Source organism: Gracilinanus agilis, chromosome 5 (genome assembly GCF_016433145.1).
Source record: "Gracilinanus agilis isolate LMUSP501 chromosome 5, AgileGrace, whole genome shotgun sequence".
Lineage (NCBI taxonomy): Eukaryota > Metazoa > Chordata > Mammalia > Didelphimorphia > Didelphidae > Gracilinanus > Gracilinanus agilis.
The window spans coordinates 129558217-129569475 of NC_058134.1; positions in this window are offsets into that span (position 1 = coordinate 129558217).

Consider the following 11259-nt stretch of genomic DNA (forward strand, 5'->3'; position numbering starts at 1 on the left):
GCCCTGTTGTGGGGTTCCTCCGTTCGTCTGGACTTGTTTTTATGTCCCCTTGAGGAGTTTTGTGTGTTTCGGTCAGGAGAGGTTTAGAGCTGCTTCTTACTCTGCCGCCATCTTAACCCGGATATTCCAGGACCTTATATTCTTATTAGTCCATAGTTAGTAGTTTTCTTGAAAGGCATGGAAGGGAAAGGTATGAATGGGACCTCAGGCATTCTATTACTCTCTTATTAGACTGGTGGTGTTTATTTTTGTCTGCAAATAAAAATTCTGGATTCACACCTCTAGAAATATGCCAAATAAGAAACTTGTTCCTGCATCTCATATTGCTTTCAGACTATCTTTGTGGGGGGGTGTCATAATCAGACTCTGGGAGCTGAGAGTCTCACCTTGATTGACAGGTGAAGACAGTTGGAGACATCAGAATGTTCCCAGAGGCCATGAGGACAGGAGGAAAGGCAGTTGGCCAGAAAGGATAGAAATACCCTGGCAGCCCCCCGAGAAGATCCCTTTTGTCTTTTGGGGACCCTTTTGGCTTTGACTTTGCCTTGGCTGAGCTTTGCCTAAACTTTTGCCTTGGACATTTGATCTTGAACATTGATTGACCTGTGGGTCACACCATGGATCCTTTGATTCTCTCTGAATCCCCTAGATATTTAGGCACTTAAACCATCTCTAGATATTTAGGTATCCTGGGCCCGGGGGAGATCCGGGAGGTGGGTAGGAGAAGAAGAGGGTAGTGAAAGGTGGAATTTCCTGAAGGTTGTAGCAAACAACTAGCAGTAAGAAGCTGAGAGAAACCATCATCAATATTTGTATCATCCAAACAGTCTGCTTACTCTGGTTTGGCTGTGGCCAGGCTGAGCCAGAGGAGGTGAAGAACAAGCCCAGCATTACTGAACAGCCTACAGTCCTGAGGGATTATTGTCTTAGATTTAGTGATAAGGTCTCCTATTCCCCAACCTGTTCCTGATCATTCCTTTCCCTTGTATACAACATAGATAAAAGTTATTAAGTACCTTCCTGGAGTAGTTATTCCATCATCACTCTGGGGAGGGAGCAAGGCAGTCAGATTAATGTTATCCAAGGCTGATAGAAGCCAATACCATTAATCAATCAACCCCAGGTAGGACCTGAAAGGGTTACCCATCCATTGACCTTTAGGGATTCCTGCCTGGGCACTGTTATAAAGAAGGGCAGTTACTATAACATCCAGCTGGGTGGCAGGACTTGGGTATCCCTGCACCAGCCATCAGGGGAACCAAACCACAGCTTACTCAGATTATATACAGATTAATAACAACTATAATAACTAGTCTTAGTAATATTAGTAGCAGTATAGAGATTATTCTCTTTATTTTTATAACAGGGGTGAAATGGATCTAAAGTAAGCAGACTATAATGCACCATGAGCACAAACATACATATTTTACTATCATGCCTTCTGTAAAAAAAAAAAAAAAAAAAAACAACTTAGGTTAACTGTTTTAATTGGGATATGTTCATTGTTTTGCTAATATTTTGCGTGTGTATAATTTCTGCCTATCATCTTCTTAGATGGCCAATGTTATAATGATAAATCATAACCATAATAAAATTAATAATAAGGAATTACCATGTTATTATTTGATGATGATGATTTTAATTATTTAGTTATATAATAATTATTAGTTGAATATTGTGTATGAGATTCAATAATCAATAATGATATTGTGAGTAAGGATCACAAAGAAAATCTTCTGAAATTCCTTGGCAAGATACCCTTTCCAGGAGGAGCTCTGTACATGCATCCAGCATCCTGGCAGGTGTCCAGATAGTATGATATCTCAGTTGGCTTCGAAGCTACAAGAAATGCCCTTAGCTTTTACCATATATGAAACTGAAGAGAGTCAGACACGACTGAACAACAAAGACACTAACAGCAACTAAGCTGATCCTATTCAATAGAAAGGAGCTCGGCTTCTCTTCACTGGGCAGCTCACCCTTATCCTAGTGATTCTACCCATCCACCAAACTTTGTAGAAGTGCTGACGACAGGTCAAGCTTTCTAGGATGAGCTTCCGTCTCTGAGCTCCACCTTTTTCTGTGGACCAGCCCCAGCGAGGAGGTGTGGAATATTTTAGTGGGTTTTTTTCCCCATTCAGAATCATCTCTCAAGTTCCTCTGGCACACCCCGTCGCTTCCCTGAACTCGCTGTTTCTTGGGGTGTATTACGTGACCTTGGTTTAATAGAGTTGACTCCCCACCTAAAGAGATAAAACATTCTTAACTATGCCCGATAATTACCCTTAGCATGGAATCAAATAAAAAAAAATACGTGCCTAATAAAATATAATACATAACAGCAATGAAAGAATGCATAATAAAACATCTGATACTTGAATGTACTTAACAGCCTCTCCCAGGCCACTGCAGTTCTCACTGTTTACAGAATTGGGTGGGAACCCCCAAATTCAAGGAAATTCACAATTATAATTTGCTTAGTTTCCCACTCTCTGCTCCTGGTCAAGGTGCAGACAGTACAATGTGGTTCTCACTTAATAGGTGACTCCCACTTAAATAGAATATGGAACCAGTAAACAGTAAAAACTGGAATACGGAAGGTCACGGCTTTCTGGTTCCTGTCACTAGCAGGGATTGCCTGGAGAATCTAGCCTTAGATTAGATTCAAAGATTAGATTTGAGGATCTAGCCGTGGCTCATTTATTGCTCATGAACCCAGGGAAGGGTACACAAGGGCAGGGAACACATGGAAAGAAACTGTGCTCCATCTCCTCCTTCTGTCAGTGACCTCGATTCCTGAAGTGGCTATTTCTGGTATTTCCGAGTTATTTCACAGCCCCTTTGTCCCTTCAGTTCTCCATGGCTTTTGAACTTCATGAGCAGAGACAACCAGAAACACAGAGTGGCAGATGGCAGAGGAAGAGAGACATGCAAGTCCCCTCTTCCATGTTGATGTTACAAAACAGCATTGCTTTTAAAGATGGGAATCATTAGAGAATGAATGAACAAATTATGGTTTATAGAGTACTTTCTCTTAAGGCAGGCAATAGGGTGGCGCAATGGATAGAGTCCTGGGTTTGGAAAAGGAAAGACTCATCTCCCTAAGTTCAAATATGGCCTCAGACACTTACTATCTGTATGACTTTGGGCAATTAACTTCACTCCTATTTGCCTCAGTTTCCTCATCTGTCAAATGTGCTGTAGAAGGAAATGGCAATCCACTCCAGTATCTTTGAAAAGAAAACTCCCAAATGAGGTCATAAAGTGTTAAACACAACTGAAATAACTAAATAACAAAATTCTCATAAAAAATAACAACTATAAAGAATTTAGAGAAGCATAAGAAGTCTTTTATTCAGTGATACAGGGATGGGAACCAAACTTGTCATTTCATTGGTAAGGGGTGACTTCCAGGTGAGGAAATTCCCTCTTTCAAAGCAGGTTGGCACCTTCTTTGCAATTTGAATTCTTAGAGAGTTGCCTGCAGTCACATAGCCAGTGCTATCAGAGATAGGATTTGAATTCCTGGACTCTAGGCTAGCTATATCTCTTATGCTAAATATCCTTTTTTTCAAAGTACAAGAAAACAGCTAAAAACAAGAGAGGGGATTAAAATGACTTAAATTCCACATGAAGAAACTAAATTAGTCGAAGAATTAGCCAGTGCTCATACTCTATTGCCAACATTCAAGGATACACTTCCTTCTTTCTATTAAGAAAGGATCTTTGTATTTCTTTTCTGAGGAATGTTCATGTTCTTTTCGGAAGTTGGGTGGGGAGGGGAATTTTTTGTGCTCAAACTGTATCAATTTAAAAAGTACCATTGAGTTAGGTAGCTATTAGTCACAATAAGGGAAACCTGAGTTCAAATCTATCCTTAGACATTAATTAGCTTGTGGTTCTTGGCAAGTCTCAACTTCTATCTGTTTCAGTTTTCTCAAATGTGCACCTACGTCTTGGGACTGTTGTGAGGACCAGATGAAATAATATTTGGAAAGCACTGAGCACAGTTCCTGAGACATAATAGGTACTTCAAAATGTTTGTAATATTCCCCTTTCCACTACATACAGGGCATTCATGTTTGCAAAACACTTTCCTCACAGCAAGTCTAAGGGGTTAGGCTGCAGAAGTGTGATGGAAGTTCACCAAGATATAGAGGCCATCTGTGTGCTAAGCCAGCAAAGCTTCTCCACGTGAAGGATGTGAAGGAACTTGTTTTGAGGAAAATCATGATGATGATGTATAAGAGAAATACTTTGGAAAGATGGTGGAACATGAGAAAGACATTTTATAATGTTGTGACCAGCTATTCCTGTGATGAAGGGGAGGCTTCAGAGACATCCAAAGAAGCCAGACAGCATCAACCTTGCCATCTTTTTGCCCTATAATTGACTTACTCATGGCATCCAGTAAGAGACAGTTCTGTAAAGGGAGAGTCCTTTGGTCCTGCACTCTTCCAAGGCTGTGGCCCTGAGAAATAGGTCTTAGCCCTTGGCCTTTCCATTTACCCTTTTCTATTCTGGATGAAGAATGGAACTTCCATTCTTGGAAATTTTGAAGGGTCTGGAGAGTTAAGACACAGGAATCTGGGAGTCAGAATCCATACCAGGTTTTATGGCCACAAAATAACAATTCCTGAAGAAGCAAGTTTTAGGGAGTGATCTTTGGGACCTCAGTCTAGTAGTAGTTAAGTCAAGGACTCACTTGGCATGAATGATACCTTCAAAATGAATTGAGCGTCATGATGCTTTGTAGGAAATGAGTTAAATTTTGAGCTTACTCCTCTAGAAACCAGTAGTGCAGAGGAGCATATGCGTTCTGAAGCATTGTGAAGGAAAATGGTGGTATATTTGTTCTTGCCACAAATATCCCTTTGTAAAAGCTAATTGATGCTAAGTGGTTAAATGAGGGACTAGTTACTGGTACTCCCAAGAATGGGGAAACTTAGGTGGTGGGTACTTGAAGTGATAACACTAAAAAAGCAACATCCTGACCTCTCAGAGTCATTCCCTGGAAACCTGAAAATCAGATATAGCAGCTTGACTCTAGGAGAGCATATATGATATACAAGTATTATTATTTCCAATTTACAGATGAGGAAACTGAAGGTCTAAGAGATAAGTATGTTGCATTTCCCCACAATAGGTCTCATTTATTTGACTTTTTGTCTCTTTTATTTTGTAGTCATTAATACATATGCAATTCTACTTATGAAAAACAGAATATACAAAAGTACAACATCTGGATTTCATGTAAGTGAAGTTTTGCCTGCACTAAATTGAAAGAACTCAAAATCTGATTCTTTCTGGCAAATAATTCAGTAACAATCTCATTGGTTTTAGTTATTTGCAGTGTTGTTCACCAATAACTTAGATCAATAATATCTTTGGAAGGGTGATACGCTAGGCAGAGCATCAGAAGATCTATGCTTTTCTCCCTAAGATGTCACTATCCTCAAGTTCATATCTTTCAATTCTGAAGAATATTATCATGTATCAATGGGAAGAGTGAATTAAAAAAATTGATGTCAGTCTGATAAGTTTGGCTGTTCCTCTAGGGGAGGAGAAAAAAGGTAAATTCCTTAGCAAAGCAGAGAAATGTTGAGATAAGTAGCCAATCTTGATGTCTCTGTGTCATATCTAGTTGATTATAAAGAGTTACCTCTATTGTCTGGTATCAACAAAGGACGCTTGAGATTGTAGATGTGGTTAGTTTGAGGAAACTGGTGGAAGAAAAGTGGTTGCATACCTCAAAGAGTTTTTTTTAAAAAAAACTTTACCATCCCTTTTATGAGGCAAGATAGAATGCTAGAGAATAGCTATATGATCTTGAGAGTTGAATTTTTCCTTTTCCTTCCTAGCTTCCTTCCTTCTTTCCTTCTTCCTTTCCTTCTTTCCTAGCTTCCTTCCTTCCTTCTTTCTTTCTTAGCTTCCTTTCTTCCTTCTTTCCTTCCTTCCTTCCTTCCTTCTTTCCTTCCTAGCTTCCTTCCTTCCTTCCTAGTTTCCTTCTTCCTTCCTTCTTTCTTTCCTTCCTTCCTTTCCATCTCCATTCTTATAATGGAAGTCAGTGGAACTGCCCAATCTCTCAACTTTGCTGTTCTCATATGATATTCTTTCCTCTCATAATCCCCTATGTTCTTTTGCCCCCACTGTAATACAGGTTGGCCATATTATACATGGCAATGCTAAAACCTGTATTATACCACAATCTTCTGAATGCTCATTCCTTCAACTTTTTGCTCCTGGCTGCAGTCTCTGGGATGTCTTTGCTTATCTCTGTTTTGTATTTGTCTGTCTAGAAATCTAGAGCTGGTCCAACAAAAGACTTAAACCATTGGTGGATATATTTCATTAGGGGGAAAAAAAAGCTTACGCTTATGTTGAGAGATACTAAATGCTCTTCTTTTGGCTCTGTAAATTACAAACATTAAGAAAAATAATCATAAAAATCAGTTGCAAATTATAAGGAAAAATCATCAGAAAGTCAGCTGGTAAGTAATATAAAGAGACTAGTGGAAACAGATATATTTGCTTAAATGTAGAGGCTAAAGAGATTGATAGAGGCAGCATGCTTTATGCTGACCTTGAAAGCTATGAGTCATCGCCCACTTTTATTGGTGTTATCATCAGACCCAATGGGATAAATCATGTGTTGTAGACATATGAACGAAGAACTCTGCTTTTCTCTGTGCCAACTGATTTCATTGTTCAGTTGGGCTACCCAGACAATGTTGTAAACATGGGATCGCGTGTCAGTAACGGACAGTTTCCTTCCATCCTGGATGAACACAAAGATCAGGTCACCACAGAGTTAAGTAAAGTCTTGCCAAGAGAAAGAATGATGGAATAAATAACTTTTCATGGTTCTTTTAAGCCCTGCATTTCCATAATTCATTCCTAAGTAGGATTATGTTTAGCCCCAGACAGAGATAGGCTGTCTTGGACTTTCAGACTTCCCATTCTAGGTAATTAATATTCTTAGTCTCCTTCTCCTCTCTTTATTAAAACTTACTCTAGGAAAAAGTCTGATATAACAGTCCTTTGTAGCTGGGCTTTTTGTACCTTTCTCATGGTACCTCATCTTGAATTGCAGAATAAGGGGCTTTGCCCCCTCTTCACAGGATTTTGGGCTGCTTTGGAGCAGTTGTGTTAGAGACTATGATGAGAAAGAAGACTTCTCTATGACCTGGAGTCATGCCACTGAGGCAGACTTCTGTTTTGCCTATATGGTAGGTTATCTCTACCCCTAGCCATTGTAGATTGAATTCTTAGTTCTACTAGTTAAAAGTTACAAGAATCATGTAGTCTTCAGATCCTATTTGACTTAAAGGAAACAGCAGAAGCTAAAGATCAGGCTTAAGTTGAAGGTAAACTAAGGAGGTGATTTTGTCTACTGATTAATTTCCTCTAGCTGTCTGGCATTCATTTTGGGTCCAAATTTGATATGGCCAGAAACAGCTGCTTCCATAGTTTATATAATTCTACTTTATATTATGTATAATATATATCATATAAATTTACTTTAAAGTCCAAACAACTCTTGTTATACCTCAAATAGCAGTGGTACCTAATCTGGGAGGGAGGTCCTTTTAACATTCCCATTTTGTGGATGGGAAAACTGAGACTGAGAGAAGTTAAATGATTCTCTCTGGGTTACACACTAGATAATCTGCCAGGCTGATTTGAATATATCTTCCCAACTCTTGGTCCAGCACACTATCCAATTTGCCATCTAGCTGCCTTAGTGAATGTGGTAGAAACACTAAAATTTGCTGTCATTCAGTTTGTAGTAATAATAACAGCTCAAACTGACTTGCAAGCTCAAAACCTATTAATCGAGTGTGATCTGGCAGGTGCAAAAGCTAATTTGATCTTGGACTGCTTCAAGAAAAGCATAACATCCAGAACACTGAAAGTTATAATTCCGCAGTGTTCTGCTCTGATTAGCACACAATAGGAATATAGCAAGACAACTAGGTGGCACAGTGGATGGAGCGCCTGGCCTGGAGTCAGGAAGATTCATCTTCATGAGTTCAAATGTGGTCTCAGACACTTTTTAGTTTGGTGTCCTTGGACAAGCCAAGTAACCCTGTGTGCCTTGCTTTTCTCCTCTGTCAAATGAGCTGAAGAAGACCAAGAAAGCCTCAAATGGGGTGATGAAGAGTGTCAGACACAACTGAAAATGAATTAACGACAACAATGGAGTATGGGGTTCATTTCTGGGCACCCTCTTTTAGAAAGGATAGACTGGAGAAAATCCAAAGGAAGATGGCCTGGATCTCGAAGGTTCTTGAGTTTATACCACATGAGCATTCATGGAAAGAACCAGGGGTATCTAGACTCAAGAGAAAAAGACCTGGGAGTATTAGTGTTACCCCAAAGTGTAATAGACTCAGGAGGTAATCGGTTCCTTCTCACTTTAGGTCTCTGAGCAAAGATTGGATGCCCCTTTGTTGGAATGGCACAGAGATAAGTCTGAGAGATCTTCCAACTCTAAGAATCTAATTTTTAAACCTTAAGGCTTGCAAAATGAAATACAGACTCACTTGATCCTGGCAACCTGGTAATGAAGGATGCCATTATTATCCCCATTTTCTAAATGAGGGAACAGAGGCTGAGAAAGATTAAGTGATTTGCCCAGCATAGCTAGGAAGTATGTGAGACAGGATTTAAACCCAAATTTTCCTAGCTGCAAGTTCACACTATGACACATTTCTTTTATAAATATAGCAGTTATTGTTGAATCATCATCATTGATATTATTTGTTTTGTCTAGACTTGTGATTTCATTGATGAATGGAAATCCTGGTGTGGAAATTCTCTCTGTAAGTGTGTATCAGAATCTATACACTCAGCTGCTAATAGCCTTAGAGAGTTGTTACCCACTATGCTACATAGCCTATTTGTTATTGCTATAATTTAACTGCCGTTTCCTACTAAAGTTGGAGTCAGAGGAAAAGGGCTTGAATCCCAGTGTCTCCTTTGTCATTTTGGCCATGTCACCTTATTTCTGGATTTCACTTTCTTTTGAAATGAATAATATTAAAGATCTCTCCAAACTCTAAAACTATTGAGATTCTTTGAGTTTGTGATATTCTGTAATACTCTCTCACATTTATATTAAGTTTAGTAGATATAATATACTTTACTCAAAATAACATTGTCAAAGTAGACTTTTCAAGAATTATCTTCATTTTATGGTTGAGGAAATTGACATTTAGGTGGCTTAAGTGACCTGCTGTGGTCACAGCAAAATAAGTGGCCATCAGAAATGGAACACAGGAGTTGTGGTCCCACGTCTTGTATTTTTTCAAACTACCTTATTATGATTAGGCATACATAAATATTCAATATATCCAATAACATTGATCCCAGTACTCCCTATCTTCTCCAGTTTCATTTGCTCCAGTTCCATTTGTTTTTCAGCAAGCAAGCAGCAAGATGTGAACACCCTTATCATAGCCATCAGATGGAAGGGCCACCAAGTACGTGAAATATTTAATGTCTCTTCTGCCTTCTACAGAATCCACGCTGGCCCTGATATTCATATCCTCTTCCAAAGAGTTTTATTTTAAATGATGCCAGAGGAGCCTGGGATTGTCACAATAACACCAGCTTCTAGTACAAGAGGAGATGCTGGCCTCCTTTTTTGCTTACTGGAATGTGACTCTTAAGAGCCAAGTAACCAGTAAAGGGTCTTTGATGGAGTCACTGACCATGCCAGGATTAGAACTCAGGAGTTCCACGTCTTAGACTCAAATTACTAGACTGAAACTCCACCAGAAAACAACAAGTCCCAGCCCTCTTTCACATGCAATGCAGCAAAGTTAAAGTTCACCAAGGGCAAATAAAAATTTACTCCTCTGAACTTGCCTCTCCCTTACATAGTTTAATTTTTTTTTTTTTATGGCCAAGAGTTGTTTGATCAGGATTGTGATCATCGAATCAAAGGAATGGAGCTTAATAACAGCCAGGGATAACAACCTGCTACTCTTCCAAACCACCAGCGATCTCTAAGTAGTTTTGGACCACCGTGAGAATCTGTTTGCATGTTTGGCACAGTTTTTAATAGTATTCTAAAGCCTAAACATATCCACACAGTGGCTGGGGTCACAGATGTTCCTGAGGCATGCAGGGCTGTTACAGACACGTAGGCAGAAATCTTATTGATGTCTACCTGCATCCTGTGTGTCCCAAATATGTTATTGCTTTGGAAGCTCAACAAGGAATTATGAATTTTAAAAAGTTATGCCTACAGCAATGGAAACAAAGACAATAATGGACAACAAAACTCAAGTCAAATTCAACATATGATGCAGATATTTCTGTTCAGTTGTTTTCCATCATATCCACCTCTTCATGATCATATTTGGAGTTTTCTTGGCAGAGATACTAGAGTGGTTTACCATTCCTTCCCTGGCTCATTTTACAGATGAGGAAACTGAGGCAGACAGCGTTATGTGACTTGTCCAGGGTTACAGAACTAGTAAGTGTCTGAGGCCAGAAATAAATTTTCCTGACTTCAAACACAGAACTCTTTCTATCCACTGTACCATTAAGCTGCCTTTAATGCTGGTCCTGAGATACTAAAGATGAAGCACACACTTCCTTTTTTTTGGTTTGTTTTAAACAATCAGGAAACAGAACAGAAGGTCAGGGTACTATCAGGCTCAATAACTGTTGGATGGTCTTGTTGGACAAGATGGTACGCCTTCACCTTCACTTCTTAGAATCTCTAGCTTCTTTCAAAGTTTAACTTGGGTAACACTTCCTATTAGGAGGCTAATCTGATCTCCCCAGCTGTTAATGCTCCTTTCCTTCAGAAAAATAGTGTGTAATATTAATATAAGTGGTAACTCTCAGAGAATGCAAATTTCTTGAGACCTGGGATTGTTTTAGTTTTTGCCTTTGTATCTCCGGTGACTAGCATGGTGCCTGAAATATAGTGGGCACATATCTAGGAAAATTTACTTTGTGGTAAGGTTTGTCATCTCTTGGGTTCAAACAAAATGTGTTAATTTTTAAAATTTGTCCCAAGGAGGTTGTGGGATCCAACCCTAGAGATCTTATTTTGGTTCATAGATTTAGAACTAGAAGGAACCTTAGATGTGATTCAGTCTAACTCCTTTGCTTTAGAGATGAAGAAATCTGAGGACTCGAGTGATGAAATGACTTGCCTAGGGTCACAAAGCTTATTATTAGCTAAAGCAAGATTTGAACTGCCTGACTCCAAATCCAGTGCTGACTCTGTCTCTCAGG